Genomic DNA, 20,863 nt, shown 5'->3' with positions numbered 1-20,863 from the left:
TGTTGTTAATTATTATTTATATACAAAAGAGAAGGGTGTTCGAGCCGGATCAAGTCACTGGGGAATTATTTCAATTTATTAACATACTTTACAAAAAAATCACATTAATTCTGTGTATTAAATCATAACTGAATAACTTCTAACAAGATTACTAGAGAGAAAGACAAGAACAGCATTAATGTATATATCTCGCATCTTGTTACATAGTTCATCTTTAATTAATGATGTGATGACGAAATTAAGAGATGAATATAGTAACATTACAATCTCCAATAAATTCATATTTGTCATCACAAACAAACTACATTTTACAACCGCGTTCAAATTCTGATACGACATTTGTACGCGCGCGTTCAATTTGATAGGATATTTGTACGCGCGCTTTCAAATCTAATACGATATCTGCACGCGCGTTCAACAGCTTGCGTTTACGACCTGTCAATTTACACAGACGAGTGGTATCATGAGTGTTTTAAAGGTTCATAAGGAATAACATAGATTCTATATTTTTATTACTGATACCGCTCGTCTGTGTAAATCGGCCTTTACGCATCCCTGATGGTTTGTGTACGCGTGGTGTACGTCATTTAAAAATTAAACATGTTTTAAATTTGTATTGGCTTACATTGTTTAGAACAATTATTACATATATTATTGGTTTACAAATTTACGTAACAATACAGAGTTTAAAGAGTAAGGTGCTGCAGTTAAAACTTGGGATTAATGGGCTCATATTCATCACAGTAATTTTTCTACCTTGTAAGTGTTGTTAATGACGTAACAATCACTAATACAAATTATAGACTGCTTGAAACAATTATTCGGCACCTTTATAAATCAATAAATAATTGTAGACTTCCCGTGAAACACCCACCCTATGAATTTTATCCGAGATGAATATTAAACATATCGCAATGAAAAATAACTTTATTAAAGTAAATTTAAAAATTTTTTAAAAATTAATAAATGTAAATCCGATATACTATTGACGTCATATGTTGTCAACGACATCATAAAGACGTTAAGTTAACGCGGCGTACAAAGGAGGTTAGCGTCTTGAGCGCCGTCAAATTGCTGACGTTTTCGCCAAGTTGCTAGAGAGTGGTGCAAAAACGAAAACATTTAGCTTAACTGCACGTTTGCAAACAAAAAATGAAGGTCTTTCTATAGAATGTCAGCAGCGCCCACGTTTTTAAATTGGATACGTGACCGTTTGCGTGGGGTGGTGGCGGGGTGTGCACTGACTTCACGTAGGTGTGAACTCAAACTGTTTTAGGTATACGATAATTAAACATGCACTTTACTTAACCTTCGTTGCGGTCTGACACGATCCATTGTGAGAATTTCCCGAGGGCCACTGCTAATCAAACCAGTTAATCAAAATTTTACAGTCATTACCAATAACTGTTTTAAGTATACAAATAAATTAATCTTTGTATTATTATTACATTTGACGAGGATTCTAAAACTATTTTCATTCTGTAAGAAAATATACATTGTTGTTTTTCTGTTCATTTACACAACGTCATTTCAGGGAATAGGAAAGAAAATGAGTTCATCTTAAAATTGACCTCGAGGTCAAATTGACAATCGTCGCAGTAGATTACATTTGCATAATAACGTTCTTTTTCTACTCGTAATCTCTCTCTGACCATTGTATCTTACTTTGAATATTTCAACAAGAGTTCTCTTCATTTTGAACACATTTGCTAATTCTAATGTATTTCAATGACATTAATATTTAATATGAAGATTGGCAATCTTTCAAATCTGACTATAAAATTAAATTATATATTTACATTTATTTATTTTTATAACTGTATAAGAATTGTTAGTTTAAAAACTGTAAGAAATCTGAGGTTCTTTACTTAATTTGGAAATAGACACATAGAGCTATTAAATTTCTATCTCCAGAGAACCACAATTATTATGTGGTGAACATATTGATAATTATAATTCCTATTATATTTTTTCTTTGTTGTTGTTTCGATCTGATGATATGAACAACAATTTTTCAAGTGGATAAGAGTTCCTCCTTTCTCAAATAAGTTTGCTTATAAAAAATAATAAATTCAGCCAATCGCAAAGTTCAGCAACATCATGTTCTACCACCCCACTTTACGTATTAACATTTAGTGGGAGGGAGTATACAATTGTTTATTACCAACAAACAAATAACTTCTTTGTAATCTTTGCTAGTTAAATTAGATTCAAAAACAAACTTGCCAAATTGAGCCAAGATCAACAAAAAACATCAATTTAATAATGTTAACACATAGTTTGCAGCTATGCTACGTCTGACTGTTGTTTGTTCAAAATGAACAATAACAGATCATTCGCAGTGTTGTGGACATCAAGGCCGCCAAAATGATGTCATACAAACGCAGTTATTAAGTCTGCTTTCCCCCTGGAGTTATGCTGGGAAAAATCAAGATTTCACCAAGACTTATTTGCAAAACAATTACACACTTATTATACTCCGATGTTTACGCCCCAGTGCAGATACGCCACCAGGGTATGACGTTTCGGAAAGTATTCCAAAATTGAGACGTATGAGAAGGTAGTTTTCTATTCGCTGTCTTGAAACGCGTAGTGAAGAAATGGGCGTGGTTTAAGAAACATGAATAATTCATGTGCATCATCTGTTTAAAATGAAGCGCGCAAGAATTCAGGTAATACAGAGAAAGAAGCGCATCGTCTGATTATTTTGTCCGCAGATTGTGAATAGGCCTACCTATCTAAGAAATAGAAAGTCAAATGTAAGTACTTTTATCTTTTCTAATTATTTCTATAATTATTTCAGAGATTTACTAATACTTTTTTATACTAATACTAATGATTTCTTCAACATAAAATATTGATTTGGTGTTTTGAAGTAACAATCATTGTACGAACTAATGGAAAGATTTTATTATTTCCAAAAGATTTTTAATATTGGCATATTTTGGGAAGTTTGTATATTTTTCAGCAACTTAGGTAGTTTGCTATGCTATATATTCATTTATACTTTCAATCAGGTTTAATGTTATACTCCGTAAGGTATTTTAAACTTTGTGTAGTGGTTAGTATTTTAGCAACGTACACAAGTCTAAAACATAAATATTCATGTAGAAAATATCGCAATAAACAGAATTGACAAAACTTCAAACACGCAGTAAAACTATTAAGTACAAAAGAAATACTACAAAGTGAAAACTATAGGCTAAATATTAAAGTATAGCAATTTAAAAGCACAAAAAGGAAAATGTAAAGAAACTTCAGATAGATTTTCATCTAACATTTCTTTACATTCCATTAATATTCAGTGTGTAATAGGTTAATTATTCTATATACGACCTTTCTACCAGGATGGTTTACTGAAATGCCAACTCTTCGCTTGTTCTAATCCACTTTCTTTCCCATTTTCATTCCTAGCCAATTTCGTTTCTTCCTTATTCATTTTCTAATTTTATTCTTTATCCATCTTCTCTAGCTAACATTTATCATTATATTTGTTTTAAAGTCAAAATAGTTCAACAATACTTAATTGGAAAACTTAAAATGTATTTATCAAACTAATTCATTTTATCTTAGAGAACGGGATTTGTTTAAATCTAAGAAATCTATATTTGTTAAGTTATTTTGAAATTATATATTACCAAAAGTTAAGATAATCGGTCAGATGTTTTCCACCACGTAATTTTACTGTGTACTAAGTAATTTGAGAATCAGGGAAGATTCGAACTCACAACTTCCAAATCACTACCCTGGCATCCATACCTCTAGACCACTGAGCTTATGCTGATGGCTAGGGTTGTATTCGGGTCAGAGGAAGCAGACACCTTCGGTACTCTGCACCAACAGGATAATAATTTAATACAGATTCGCGATAAGTTAAGATAATTTTTTTCAAAGCAGGTTTGATAAATTTGACACATTCAATAATTATAGGGCTATTTAAATAAATGAGAATATTGAGGAAAATAAACCAATGTTGCGAATACTAGATTGATTCATTGATTAATAATGACAATATGGTAAACAAACAGATTATGTCATATCTCTGAATATAGTTGATAATGGAATCAACGGTTATATATTCTTCGTTTGAAATCAATTAAGAATGAAATCTGAAGCCAAATGCTCTAAAATATTTAGATTATTTAGCAAGAATCTACGCTATCGGTATGTAACCCCTTTTAATGGATGTTATCTCAAAATTAATATCCTACATAGTTAGATATGACATATTCAAACGATACTGTTAGGTACAGATATTATAATTAACAGATTCTGAAATAACGTGTGTTTGACTTTCAAAGATATGTTACCGTTATTCTTGTTTAAAACCCTGACATAATTATAGTAACTGTTTAATTTAAGATTTTGGTTTAATGGAACAAGAACAATTTAACAGTTTCATTTAAATAGATGAATTTAATCTATTAAGTGATGATTTATTTCTTAATTCAAAATTTAATAGAGAACTATTGTACCTACAAAACTCTACATTCCTTAACGGTTTAGCTCTCCAAGACCTGAAATACAGTACTGTAACTGTTTAATTTAAGTTTTTTGTTTAATGAAGCAAGGAAAATCTAACAGTTTCATTTAAATAGATGAATTTAGTCTATTACGTGATGATGTTTTGTTTCTTAATTAAAAATTCAATAGAGAACTATTGTAGCTACAAAACTTTACATTTCTTAACGATTTGGCTCTCCACCAAGACCTGAAATACAACTGTTTAATTTAAGCTTTGTGTTTAATGAAACAAGGCAATTTAACAGTTTCATGTAAATATGCTGATGAATTTAATCTATTACGTGATGATTTATTTCTTAATTCAAAATTCAATAGAGAACTAGTGTACTTAAACTCAATACCTAAACTATGAATTTTTTAACGGATTGGCGCTTCAAGACCTGAATTCCTTTACCAATGTAATAGAGCAGCGAATCAATAAAAACTTAACGAAAAATACGCTAAAAAAGAAACCCACTCAGAAGTTACGAATTAAATCATCGAGTTAAATCTCATCTCTATCAACATGTTTGATGTTTGACGACGAAGACTCGAGATTGAATACTTTTGCAATGTAAATAGAATATCGACCCAAACAGCCTCATAACGAATATCAATACTGGTCTCTGCTAATTGCTACCACTTGTAACAAACACCATAGTGAAGCGATTCAATAAAAAACCAATCATGTCCGTAATTAGTCCGCCAAACACTCGTGTTGAAAGGGAATATATCGTACTATGCTTCAATAAAATAAAGATTGTCAATATTGTAATGGTCAGTGATGTATATAATACTGAAAACCCTATTATTCAGACGATACAATATTATTTTGAGGACACCCCATATTCAGGGGAGACCATATTATTCAGGGTACACCCCCATTATTCACAGGACACCCCCATTATTCTGAGGACACCTCATTATTGAGGGACACCTCATTTTTATAGGAGGGCACTTCCTGAAGGTGTCCTTTAAAAGAAGTTCTTTTACCTCTTCTGTCAAGACATAAACACTCTTATCCTAAAATTATTACCACTGTCTCACCCACCCAAGCTTTATTTTGACTAAAAGTTGTCAGGCCTACTTGTTCAGTCTTCTTACTCACTTCTAATGTGATACACCGGATAAATCATATTAATATTGAATCAGTTTATAGTTGAATCAAACACGTATAGAGTTTAATGTGTGACAAGATATCACCAGAAGAGACAAGTCATAAGCGATATTTCAATTTAATACTGTACCATTAAATGACTTAATATTTTTATACTTTCTAAATTTGATTATTATCAGATATAATTATCATTATTGATGTATAGTGTAACTGACCATGACATAAAACTGCTCAAAATAATCACCGACGGAAGAGCGCAGTTCTTTTTAAATTAAAACGTACATTACACTTTTTTTACTCGGAAATTTTAAGTGGACCTTTGGGCAAAAATAATCATTTGAATATTTATGTTATTAAAGTGTCGGCACCTCATGAAATGTGCCGTCATGACGCGATAGTTACGCGCGCGTACAAAAACATGTATTATGTATTGTTATCAAAGCTTGTACGCGGACGCGCGCGTACAAAAATGTATATTATAATTATCAACTTTTGTCCGCGCTCGTCATTGTTATGATCTACTTAGTGTTGGCGAGCTAAAAAGAAATAAATTAAACATTTTCATCTCTATTACGTAACATGTTTTGTTGATGAAGAAGGATTAATTGTCGAATGTTTTCATTAATAAATTAACTTCAAATTAAACAAAAAGACAAAGAAAAGAACGTTCGGATGAATAAAATGATAGTTGTGCCATTGAATTAAATAAGCTACAATTTCAATCCATTAATAATATATAATTAATCATAATTGTTATAAATAATCAATAAGTTATAATACAGTATAGTATTTCACTACTTAAACAAAAAAACAAATCGTTGTTATTGATTAAGCAAACTTGTATTTGACGTAGTCATTATAATATAACATTTTATAAAAACCAAAATTATATTAGATTCGTATGAGTTTGGTAAAATTAAATTGTAAAACTTTTTTGTTATCATTATAACGACAGATTATGTCTTCTACGTAATCAACTAATCTTTTAAACGTAATTACTGAAAGAAAGATATTAAATATATCTATTGAAATATAATAGGAAGCGATATTGATGAGTGTTGTTGAACCGACCCTCGAGGAAAGCAGATTACACATCCTCAGGCCATCTCTATCATGTACTCATTTACAAAATCCTTTATTAATGCTACTTTTAATGACAATAGACGAACGACTAGAGGTAGTTAAAGACTATTGAATCTTGTATTCAAAGATTTTAAATGTAACAAGATCGTAACATCACTCCATCATTTCTTTTTGACATGTGGCTAATGAGGTTGTTATTTTGTGATTTTTTTGGATACTATTATTAAAAAATGTAAAATAATATAATAAGATAAACATTAATCAACAGAATACCGTTGAATCATCCATCAACAGTCACTATAACATCCATCGATGGGAAGCATTCGAGTGTTGAAAAACATATTACGAACAATATTATTATTGACCAAAAAAATAAAAATAAATATGTTTTAGAAAAATGAAAGATTATCCAGGTTGAGAAATTATGCAGGTATAAGACCCAACATAAATTACATGCGTACGCACTTCCGTTTTAGACCCAACTTAAACTGCACGCATATGCACTTCCGTTTAATACCCAACTTAAACTGCACGCGCTTCCGTGTCAGACCTAACTTAAACTGCACGCACACGCACTTCCGTTTTAAACCCAACTTACACTGCACGCAGTACGCACTTCCGTTTCAGACATCCAACATACAGTGGGCGCGTACTCACTCATCGTTTGATAACAACATAAGTACGCGTACGAATTACAGACAAGGCACATACGTGTAAAGTAAATTTAATTTTGCAGTAAACAAAAACTGATCATTTTAGACAACGTTATATTCTATTCAATAATGTGCGCATAACGCGCCGTAATTGATGATCTGACATTTGACCTGGTTGTTCGATAAAACAAATACCTTGTGTATAAAACACTGGTACTATTTCAGGTTATATACGACCGCGTTCTTGCCTTTTGATGTTCGTAATTCTTAACAGTAATAGTAATAAAACTCTTTGTATGTATTTTATAAAAAAAAGTCAGCTATTTTATTGTAACGTCAAACGCTCAGCATGCACCAATGCGCTTTGGTACGGATTACTTGGATTTTAATAGTTCTCGTTTAAAGTTTGGACAGCCGTTAAGAAATAGTTGTTTATTGGCTGGAAAATTTCAGTCGAAACGAATGCTACATCTTAAATCACAGAACGCACATTTCCTGTGACATGAAATAAAAATTGGAAATTATTTCATGAAATTGCAACAGACAAACAGCATTAACGATTATTGTTAATGAAATATAATATATGCAAATTAAGTATTACAATTTAGCAGTATTAGTGTCCTTTGCAATTCGGTGAGTTGAACGGCCGAGAGGTTAGATCATTCTCGGAAAGATCGGGTGTTCAGACATGCAGAGATACCCTAGCGCAGCTTACGCCTCTTGTAAAAGATCTAAGGAACATGTGGCGTACGGACAGAAAGGACGAATGTGAAATGTTAAAATGTGCACCATTTAAATGGATGTCAGACTCTTCTCTCCTACACCTTTAACTTAACATGAAAATTGATCGGAACAATATGCAATAGTAACCCGGGTCTGAACCAACTTACACAGGTAAAGCGCTAAGCCCGAACGGGCCTAAACACACACTCTATTTGGCCATACTGTGTCAATAATGCATTTCAACAATAATCCAAGTCCATCTTAATATGATTTATAAAATATAATTTGTTTGTCTACAATCATAAATCTCACTATATGTTGCAAAAATCAATAACACAGCACTGAAGGGCTCAGCGATAATGCAACGTATTAATACGCCGCTGCGGATTGATTGCGCCTTGGAGCGAATACCTGTAAACCAGCTATTACCCGCCAATCTATTTATTGCCACGACGATCTCTTAATTGGTTAATAAAAGGGTTCATAGAATGCAGATGAAAGACTAGATTTTGTTTAATATTACCCATTACATGTATCGAATAATGTCTAGATGAGTGTTAATTACTCACAGATACGGCGTTGTTTGTAATCGAAAGCATCAGCTAATCGTCTGCTTTTAATATCATCACGTGACAAGACCGTAACTATCGAACGTGTGCGTAATTCATTTTTAATTACGCCAAGACCCAAAAATAATATTAATCCGCGTTTGCTCGGTAAATACAACAGTCTTCTTTTAAGATACCGCGATAAAATTTTGTCTTTCTTCTCTTTCTCACAGGTTGTTTGTGAACTAAAATTAATTTATTAAAGTAGATTAACAAATTTAAGATGAGAAAGTTTGTTTAAAAAATCATTTGAAATAAATTTCGATATAATTAAATCAAACATTATGAAAGTTATAAACGATTTGGACAGCCAATTGCGAGACTAATATATAACATTTTATTTTATTTTGGTTTATCAGAGTTAATCAAATATTAGAAAACACAGATTACTTTATATACTTTCATATATAAATAATCTATCACAAGTTATAGAAAAAATCAAATAATTTAGCCTATCTTTAAAAAAAAAAGTTTTTTTTATTGAGAAGTCATTTTTTCTTCAGTCTTCATTGACAGTTTTATTCCAATATCGATCAACATAAAATATAAAAGAAAATTGAGAAAATGGAATACGATACAAAATAAGCACTACTAGTAATACTTAAAACATAAAACAACTCTAACAAATTAAAAAGAAGTTTATACATCGTGACAATAAAAATGGAAAAGCTGAGAAATGAAAAACTGGCAGTAGGAAAAAAAACGAACTTTCGAGGACTTCGCGTTATCTTCCTGATGAGAGGCTTTCCGCTCAACCACCCGGCGTCCTCTCCGCGTTTTGTGTTTAATGATCATAAGAAATAACATATATTCTATATTTTGTTTTCCGCTTACCGTTACCGCTCGTCTATTTAACATTACTTCAACTATAACTACCATCTGCACTATATACTTCTACAAATATATTAATAGTTTGCTATCTTTTATCAAGAGGAGTAGCCTTCTGATGGGAAGTAATCTAGCCTGGGGATTGCGTTGTAATTATTGCTTTAATTGACGAATGAATGTATATTGGATGAAGCCGTTACAAAGAATTCACAAATTCATTTGATATAACTTTCGGTAATCTTTGAACCAATTTTGCGCGGAATATATTTGAATAGGTTACGGTAAGTAGCTGATTTGATTTAATCCGATTAAAATCAATAATCAATCAAAATATTGTCACGGGTTGGAAGACATCTACATGACATGTCATGACCCAGTTATCCACTAATGTGACTTGCAGTACACCCTTTGAAATAATAACCTAATTATTCTTCTTTTCTTTATTTATATCCATTCATCATACATGCATAAACCGTACATGAATAAGCATAGTGCAAAGATTTATAAAAAAAGAATGGAAAGGGGGAATCTCGGAAGCATAACTTATATTCCTCAGCAGGCATCTGTATCGAAGGTGATAAAGTTGGTATCGATAGAATTTCGAGAAGGTGGGGTCAAAATAATAATAATAATAATAATAATAATAAGATTTATACAGCGCACATATCACTAAAGTGCTCAAGGCGCTTGTGAAAAACCATGAAAACATATAAACCTTAAACCTAAATACAATTGATAAATTTGACAAAAACCGAAAAAATAAACAAGACCAATCAAACCCACATCGCTGCTTCCGTTTACCAGCAATTTAAGGTTCATAGACCAGCCAGTACATAACTCACAGGTGTTCTCAGTGATGTGGGTATCTAACTAAACAAATTAAATCTTACAAATTGCTGAAAGCAGCCGACAGCAGATGTGTCTTAAGCGCAAAGTGCAAAGATCAATTCAGAGTATGTGGTTTCTTAATTGGCTAATTTCTTATTGTCTGTTTTCTATTTCTTTCGAAGCTTCTTCGATTTTCATGAGACAATTTCGTACACACACTAAATAGAATTTAGTTGCCCAGCTCTTTCTTGCATGATTTGTAATTAAGTTCCCCCAGCTCTTTCTTGCATTATTTGTAATTTAGTTACTTGTAAGTTTAATGAAAACAAACTTAATTCGTTCTCAGATTTATAACATGGATATTTTGGGGCAAATCCCTATTTATCAAGGAGAAATGTTATCAACTTCTAATTAAAAAGTTAAACAATTACAGCCTTTAGGGCGAAATTTTTAAGATGTTTAACTTGTGAATTCAACGATAAAACCTTTTTATTCAGGTTATCATTTGCAGCGGTTTTAATTTTTCAAATGAGCTGTTTAATTACAAAGATATTTTTGGAATAATCTTTACTATACCACATTGCTTTTTTTTTTTCGCTGAATTTTCATTCCGTAATCATTTATTTGCAATGAAGCAACCAAACATTTCTAATTAATAGAATCCCCTGAGAGTGACTGAATATTAGATTTAGAAATTGTCTATTAGTTGCTAAATTAGGAACCAGGTTTTGAGAAGTCCAAACGCCTCCCGGGGGGATACGCTTACCCGGAGATGAATCTCGGATACGTTAGAGCCTTGGTTTACTTCTTATCGTCAACTTCACGCCAAAATTGATGTCATTATTAACACATGTTGATAAATTTCAATCAAATAATTTCAGAACTACGCACGAACTTGAACGACGTGCATACGCAATCTATATCGTAATTATCAATTTAAAAAAACTATCTTTATTTGTGATCGCGTTCATCAACATTTCCATACAAACGATATTTTTTTATTTTTTTTTATTTTAAGACTTTGATATCCACCCTCTAGGCCTGTATAATATCAAAAAATAAGAACGTATACAGTATGTGACGTAATAATTGATGTCATCTTCATCAATGGCATTAGATGTGATTTTAATTAATTGCACTAACTCTTAATTTGATCTAAGCATTCACGTCAAACCACAAAGGTCAATTATATTAATGCAAATAGCGATTTAGTTTTTCCGAATAAATTTACGGATGCACGCTCGTCACAAAAGAAGAATATTAATTGTACCTTATCTTTTTATTTAACAATATATTCTTACTGTTTGAAACTTCAAAATGTTTCCTGAGTTAAAATACACAATCATAATGTTTGCATATTATTTCAAAAAAATTAAAAAGTAGGCCTAACATCGTGCCAATAATTTAATCATCAGCTATAAAGGTTCGTTTATACATTGGCGATTATCTACCCTACACTTCCCTACAAAAAACAAGAAATTGTATAAATATTCATTATGACGTCATGTGTTTGAACTTTTTCTAATTATTGATATAATACAATATTAATTTTGCTTTTAACGCATCTCTGTCCGAATATTATATAAACATGTTTCTCACAATTATTAAAAATGTATGGAAGGCCACAAAGAAAACAACAACATACACAACGTAATTTATTAATTCTTAAATAACTTTAATATTTTAATACTAAAAAATACATTTATAATCATTAAACATTTCTTATCCCAAAAACACCACAGAATAACCTCTATGACAATTGGACACACGTGTACAAAATCCGTGTCATTATCAACATCTGAACACGCGCGTACAAAAGCCGTACAATTATCAACATCTGAACACGCGCGTACAAAAGCCGTACAATTATCAACATCTGAACACGCGCGTACAAAAGCCGTACCATTATCAACATCTGAACAAGCGCGTACAAAAGCCGTACCATTATCAACTTCTGAACACGCGTGTACAAAGTCGTACCTTTATCTACATTTGAACGCGCGCGTACAAAAGACGTACCATTATCAACATCTGAACACGAGTACAATAACTGTACCATTATCTACATCTGAACACGCGCGTACAAAAGCCGTACCACTATCAACATCTGAACACGCGTACAATAACCGTGCAATTATCTACATTTGGACGCACGCGTACAAAAGCCGTACCATTATCAAGATTTGAATGCGCGTGTTTACAAGCCATGTTATTATCAACATTTGACCGCGCGCATAAAAGGCGACCTTAAAACACACGAGAGGAAACGTAGTGTCGAACATTTTTGTAAAATAACTAGTGCGCGGTAGTAAAATCTGTCCCGAAAATTAACTTCTAAAATTTAATGTTGATTTTTATAGACAAATGTATGTAATGAAACTGTTTGTTGACGGTAAAGATTAATGATCCTCGGGACTCATGGGAAGGCTTAGCAAATTCTCAAGCCGCCTACTACATCTATGACCAAATGGAACAAGAAATAATTTATAGCTCCCAATTATTGGATTATATCAAATGCTTTTCGTCGGTTATCTTGAGTTATTTTGTCACACAATACATGAAAGGTATTTTAGTTAAGAATGTGCTATTAAGATTGAGGGAAACAACTCGCAGAGAAGAAAGTTCGGTGAAACGTCATATCGATCCGCCCACGCCTGATTTCTTAACCGTCAAAACGATATTTTGCAGGATAGAAAAAAAAAGTTCTTATGAAGAATCGTTTTCTCCGCGGGTTTCTCCCCTAGAATCCTATATGCTATATATGATTAGAACATAAACCGTCTTAACCTCTACGTCTTTATCTTTTAAAATTGTTGAAAGGTTAGTCTGAACGCTTCTCGTGCTCTACAAATACGGCAATATTTGTAAAACAGGCCCACGGCGAAACATGTGAATTTTGTAGCATGGAATAATTGTGAGGGCAATACAGAGACATCGATCCTATGAAACAGATGTGAGCTGTATCATAGCATTGTCATGATAATGGAGAAGATGCAAGACGGGATGCAAGACCAATACACTGTACTTGTCTCAACATTTTCATATTATAAAAACAACTATAATGCATAGTTTACAAACTATATGCCCTAAACGCCCACACGGCATTCTGATATTTTGTTTCCAATACTGTAGTAACACCTATATAGGCCTACCATTCCCCGTGGATGCTACCCAGCCACCCATAATATTAGAATGCATAATAGCAAGGATGTAACCTACATTATTTGTAATGTAATGTATCCGAATTATAGCACAATTTACACATATCCTCTCAGCTTGCAACTTTTAATTAGAAATGTTTCAATTTCCTATTTTTTAATACAGTTATTTACAGTTAATCACCGTGGTTATTATATAATATTATATTTTCTATGATTATATCAGATTACAGTTTAATAATGTTGGATAATTCGAATTCGTCAGAGACTCTGACGAATAATGATAAAGACTTTTGCACGCGCATGATCATTTCATTTCCTGGTATCTCAATTTTCAGTGTCATTTGAATATTTTAACAGTTATTTTTATCTTTGTTTATATTTGCAGAAAATGGTTTCACCAATGTCAATGTTAAACATAGGGGCTGCGCTATTTCTATGTATGTGCCTACAACAGTGCTTTTTAACAGTTTCTTCAGAATACGATAATCCAGATACAAACACATTTGGTGAGTTTTAACCCAACACGCTCTATGCTTATAATGAGCGTAGAACCCCATTTAAAGGGGACATCGCCCAACCAAGTGTCCCTAAATGGGTGTGTCTCCTGAATAGGGATTGGCCGTAGTATTAAAACATTATATTGTCCCTCAATTTTTTCAGAGTACGAATCTCGATACAAACACATTTTTATGAAAGAGTGAGTGGCCGAGCGGTTAAGACAGTGGAACCGTAATTACGTAGCCATAACATCGGCAGGGGTTCGAGGCTCACTCACTCGATGGTTCTGGTGGTAAAACGAGTCTTTTCGGATAAGAACTATAAACCGTAGGTCCAGATCTAGCTCGTGTGCACTTTAAAGAACCTAGTACATCTTTCGAGACGAGTAGTGGGTTACCCCGGTGTATTAGAACCCACAGCCACTGATCACCAACTGGGCCTTCTGGGAAACCAGTCTTTGACTGAAGAGGTTACCCAGTATAAATATATATTTTCATCAAAAATATATATTTCAATACCTAAACGCTCTATACTTATTATCCCGATACCTAGCAAATTCTCACTTTAATAGGGGTATTCCTTGAATAGGGGTGGGCATGGTATAAGCAAACTTATATATCCCCTAATTCGTTTTTAAGTGTACCCTTAAAGGGGCGTCATATGAATATGGGCATCTTAAATGGGGAATTCCACAGTTAGGCCTCTGTGTGCGAAATCACTCCGGGCCGCATATTTTCGATCTAGAATTCACACCGCGCCGGTTCGTCGCAGTCACCATTAGTTAGTAGAAATATCTTATTTATAAAATAACATTACAAAACCAAAGATATTATTTTGGCGACAATTAGAAAGAAGGTCATATTATTCATTTCAAATGATGTTCAATCATTAATATTTATATCGATTCAGACCACTATAATTGCAAAGCGTGTCTCAGCAGAAGCGAACAATTTACACATGGGATAAAATAGCAGTATCAAAATACTTAACTATAATTATAGGTGTTCTAAAACTACTCATTTCGGTTAAGCTCTGTCTACACTATCAAATTTGATGTGACAAAAAAATGTGATGTGCTCATATATGGACATGATGATGTCATTCACTACTCATTTCGGTTAAGCTCTGTCTACACTATCAAATTTGATGTGACAAAAAAATCTGATGTGCTCATATATGGACCAGGACATGATGATGTCATATCACTACCATATTTAACCATATCATTACCATTTGGATACATCACACTTTTTTTGTCAAACTAGTTTGATAGTGTAGACAGAGATTTAGATTAAATAAAAATCTGAACATACAGCAATAAAATTATCATAACTTGAACAATTTGAAAGTATTTGGTAAACCTGCTTTATACAAGACTAAGTAATAGATGATTTGCATAAGTTACATTATAGACTCTTAAAAACGAAATAAAATCTTGAAAATGAATTATGTCAACTATTTGACTTCGACATTACAATTAAACAAGCCAATTCGCGCAATTAATAATTACTATATTTGATAGTTGAATGGTTTTTAAAAATAATTATATCAATATGTAAAACTATAAATAAACGATGAGCTTACGCGTAAAGCGTGCAAGTGTAATTATTTTTTTGATTGTTATTTAACAATATCTGACGTTTTAGATTGATTTTGCGAGGTATTATTGTGAAACAATGAATGAAAGTATCACACGTCTTCCGCAAAATCAGAATTAATTACGCACAATTATGATATATTTATGAATAATATATCAGATTATATTCAGAATAAAAAAAACCAACTTATTTTTAGTTAGTTTCAGGCTTTATGAAATATAAAATATTATTAAATATTTGACACCATTGTAAAATATACGCGCGCGTACAAAAGACCGTAACATGTTTTTATTTTGTACGCTCATGGCATATGCAATTGACGATATCATTTTGTCGAATATACAGCAGTCGTATGCAATTACGCATGCATGATTCAATAAAAATTGTGAAATATACGCGCGCGTACAAAATACCATAACATAATTTTTACGCTCATGGCATATGCAATTGACGATACCATTTTGTCGAATAAATACAGAAGTCGTATGCGAGTACGCATGCGTAAGACAATAAAAACAATAACTTTTTAGATGCGACCACAACGGTAAGTGGTACGTTACGCTAAGTTATTTTTCATAACACATACTAATGTATTTTATTACCGAATAGTTTACAGTATGAAGAATCGATATGTCAACGGGATTATAGGAATAATAATAAGGCCGTATTTAGAAGTAGTTTATATGAATCGGCGGACAGCCGCGGTGTCGTTCGTACGTACGTAATTCTGTAGTGGTTTCGCATTAATCAAAGATAACACGGAATCTTTTAATTGGTTGAAATTGATACTTACACGCTTATTGCCACCCATTTCAGTAAATTAGGCGTTTGCAAATTGTCAAAATATTCAAAACACTGTAACAACTGACTTCTTAATGGCACATGGTAAAAAAAAATCTGTTAGCAACCATGCTATAAGATCCGGTCAACCTCATCCGATAATATTAGCTTGTTCCCGTGGGAGTGACCGACGTGTAAGGTTTGCAAAAAATCGCAGTATAGTTGTTATGTAATTGCTAGGTCATCTTTAGGAGGCGCGGAGTATTTTTCAGTGAAAAAACGGGCGACGACGACGTGCACATTTTATGCATGAAAAATCAGTCGAGATTCAACCTTTAAGGGCCTTTCACACCTGTTTCGGCACGGTTCCGGTGCGGTGAATCGAACGCCAATGTTTCGTTTTCACGACGCTCAACGCGGCTATGCGCAAATCGATATGCCTGTTACGTTTCCCACTTGGAGGACGCAACACAGGCGTCGTGGTGAAATTACTTGCGTCGTGCTTGCGTGCGAGTGGGAATCAATCATTATAGAACGTACACACCTAAAGTTAGAATTGCCCCTCTATGATAAAATCTTGGTCACTAAACATCACTACTACTACTACTAATACTAACAGAAATATTTGTTTATTTCAGAGCAAGATACAGAACCAGAAAATGCCGCGTGGCGGCTCTCAAACGGTGCTCTGAGAAACAAACGACCATGGCTAGGCGGCCGAAAAAGGGACTCAACCGCTTACTTTATCAAACGCGAGCCAATACGCATGGGCGGGTACAGAGAGAATTTGGACGTAAAACGAGCCTTCCAAGAATGGTTATCAGAACAGAGGCGGAATTTTGAGGATGAAACACCCTACGAACAAGAATATTACCAATATAAACGACCAATGATGAACGGCAAACGAAACATGATAAACGGTGGTGTTTAAAATTACCAGTAAATACATGTAAACATAAATTAAAAACGTTAATTTTTAAGAGAGAATTAGTTTGGTTTGGGTTATTTTTAAATTGAAATAAAAAGGTCAAATGTGTGCTGTTACATAAACTTAGGATTGTGGGTAATTTGAAACGGGATTGAATAACTGATATGATTACAACGTTGCTTTAATTCATAAATATTAGACCTAATGGTTTCTAATGCCGTAAGCTATACGGTTTTGTAACATGTAAAGAAATACTGTAATGTTAAGTCATTGAGAAGAATTCGATATATTGATTTACTAAACGTACCGAAAAGGTCTTGAATTTTGTGTATATTTTTCCCTGATTAAGCTTGAGTATCATCATTATAATATCAAAGCACACACAGATTATCTCCCTGCTCCGCCCTCTATCGTATAAGAAGCTTTCGATTTACACGAGGACAGCATATACGCATGCGCAGATTGTTTTTCAAGTTACCGCCGAATTTAACTGCTGTCTTCAAATCGAAAGTTTGCTAATATGAAATAGGGCTTTAACAAATTCTGTAGAAGCTATTTAGTTAAGTAAAACGTGCTTTTAGAATGTATTAGTTTGTATAGGACAACGCCTTGTCACCGTCCAAATAAAAGTTTATTAGATCTATGACTATAGGGGGCGCTACCATCAGATGAGTGACATTTTAATAACAATATGAAAACGATCAAACCCAGCGTCCCGTTAAATAAAGTTTTTCTTTTTTCTAGAGAAATGTGATTATTTCAATAAATATGCTGATATAGAATTATAATTGAGGATTTCATTTTCTTATTTCTGAGTTTATTTGTTTGTGTTTATAATGCGCTACAGACAAGAATACCACCTGTTTAGTATCAGGGGGATTACCACCTATCTGATAGGACAGTGATTAATTCACTATTGGTAATCCTTGGCCACATTGCCTAAAGACATAAAATAAAATAAAATAAAATAATAAAATTTAATTCAACTAGAAACTATGACTTATGACCGAATGACTTAGCACCGACGATATGATATTTAATGTATGAAGTACATATGGAAAACAGACTTACCTGATCTTCACTTGAGTATAAATCCATATTATGAAGTCCTTTGATATCTTGACTTTTGACGTGTTTCATTTGTAGTTGTACAATTTTCGCGATAGCGGAAGTTTTGAATATAGTAAAGCAAATATAATACATTGGAATGTCCAACTAGTTAAATACTGTCTAGGAGCTTGTTTGATAATATGGTATTATAGCAAATTAAGTTTTCCACAGTTTAATAAGCCTAGATTGAAAATGAAAAAAAAATATTAATACCATTCACCAGTAGTCATAATATTACTCTAAAACCCGGTAACCAGTACGGTTTTTATGATATAAAATGTTAACAACATGCTCTGATTTTAAATTTAATCCATATTTTGTTTTCTACCAGAAACATATGATGAGATTGATAGTATATACACACAGTATTGTTACACTTTTTTTTTCCATATAACGCATCAACAACAACGACGGCGTCATTTATTAATTATTATAATCTAACTATTCCATGGCATAAAACGAATATCCAAAAAGACTCAAAACATGATGTTAGCTAAGCATGTACTTATATTTTTTTCATAAAATGCACCGGGCGCTACCGGGCGTGTTTCGTATGACCACCGCCGGGAAGACCGGTCCTTAACAAATACTGAAACGCACAAAAGCTATGACAAAGACATACCATAACAAAATATGTTAAATACGTAATATAATACTAATAGCATAACGATTAAAATATCACCCACTTTGTACAGGAGTCAGCAATAGTACTGACAGTTTACTAGGCCTCACTAATATCGTTACGTTACCGGAATACCGTTCTCTGTCCGCCGGTGACGACATAATCACGTACAGTACGTCCTGCAATTATACACAGACAAGAGGACCTAAGCCTGGGCTTTTTTAGATAAAAAACGTACAAGTTACTTACAAATGGAATAACTTTCTTGTATCATTTTGAACTTAAAGTTGTGAAGATTGAGATTCATCCATGAAATAAAAAAGATTGTACTATAATCAATTAAAGAAAAACACCAACATTTTGAAAACATTTTTGTGACGTATTCGTTTAAAAACCGCGGTTCCTGCTTCTGACGGTATAACACGATCGAAAGCGTCAAACATTAAACCAAACTTAAATTTATGACGCGAAGAAAAAGTAGGTAAATCTACGAACGTACAAAGCGGGGTGCGACGGACATAAACTATTTCTGAACTCATTTATACGAGACTCAAACGCACAAAAATAACTAATCTCATAATACAAGAGTCAAAATTGTTTTTTTAAATTAGATTTATTATTTTCAATAATTCATGACTGCTTTGATTCAATGATTCTGATATACATTCATACATTAACAATTTCACTAATTTTTTTTTAACGATTCCTGACTACTATTAACTTAGTTTTATTACTACTCAAGAGTTTACAGTAGGCCTATGAAACTGAAAAGATAAAACAAATTATTTACTCCAGTCAAGTTTATCTTCAATGATAGAGGGCGATAGACTACATTTCTTTTATTTCAGCAATTGGAATGAATATTGTGCAAAACACATTTTTGCAACACGTGGCATGAAAATGATACAAGTTTTTACTATTTCTACAACAGTTAAATATTAAATAACACTTGTTTCGACTTAAAAACGAGCTGGCAATTACATTACTCAAATTCCACGTATTTATAATCAGTTTTTTCTTTTAAAAGCAAGTACATTGTTTTAGAAATTGTGTTTTTGTTTCAATTTTTCACATCATTATCCTTATAAACACAAATGAGTTGCTGCCTATATGAACACATTATATGACATTTATCACTACTTAACATGCACATTATATATATATATAACAGTAAGTAGTAAAAATAAAACAGTTGCCTCCCGCCGCAATATTAATTACAATATATGATTCCTTCTTCTATCTCCAACCACAGTACTTGGTCTTTTACAGTATTTAGTATGTTTGGTAATGTTGACAACATCTATATAAATGTCCATATTATTTTACTAAGTACAACTTTACGCCAAAAAAAATTTGGTATTCACTGGCATTTTAAATGTAAATAAAAGAAAAAAAAATCAAGTAAACAGAATGCATAGAATATAAAAGTAGATGAAAGCCCAATCTTCCCAACTTTAATAATAAAAAAAATGTGTAAAAAATTAAGATTCGAGACGTCTACCACTTTATTGTGTGATTACTGTATATATTAAAAATCGAATAGACCATAACCTTACACAGTGAATTGGTCCATCAACAACAAGTTCTGTCACATGGTTAGGATAACATAATTTAAACCGTATTATGATGACAGAATCATATATCAAAAGCTTTCAAAAATTAAAATTATCTACGAGTTCCAAGGGTCCATAATTTTTCCTAGGCTAACATCTAGGCTGCACTATGATAACAGAAATGTTACAGAAACCCAGAATTTGTTTGGAAAAACACTGTAGTGAATCTATACTTTGTGTCTGGCTATGTCATACATATACATAGATATG

The 20,863-nt window shown here is 32.7% G+C and overlaps 1 long non-coding RNA gene across 1 annotated transcript; it reads left to right on the top strand.

The window, feature by feature from the left end:
• The first annotated feature begins 2,663 nt into the window (after positions 1-2,663).
• Positions 2,664-18,096, top strand: LOC140058740 (uncharacterized). The gene is made up of 3 exons (XR_011847047.1): positions 2,664-2,759; positions 13,890-14,010; positions 17,019-18,096. It is a non-coding gene; the product is annotated as an uncharacterized lncRNA (long non-coding RNA).
• The last annotated feature ends 2,767 nt before the right edge of the window (positions 18,097-20,863 follow it).

The sequence above is a fragment of the Antedon mediterranea genome, chromosome 9 (genome assembly GCF_964355755.1).
Source record: "Antedon mediterranea chromosome 9, ecAntMedi1.1, whole genome shotgun sequence".
Lineage (NCBI taxonomy): Eukaryota > Metazoa > Echinodermata > Crinoidea > Comatulida > Antedonidae > Antedon > Antedon mediterranea.
The sequence above is the reverse complement of the archived record's forward strand: the minus strand, read 5'-3'. Positions and strand labels throughout refer to the sequence as shown.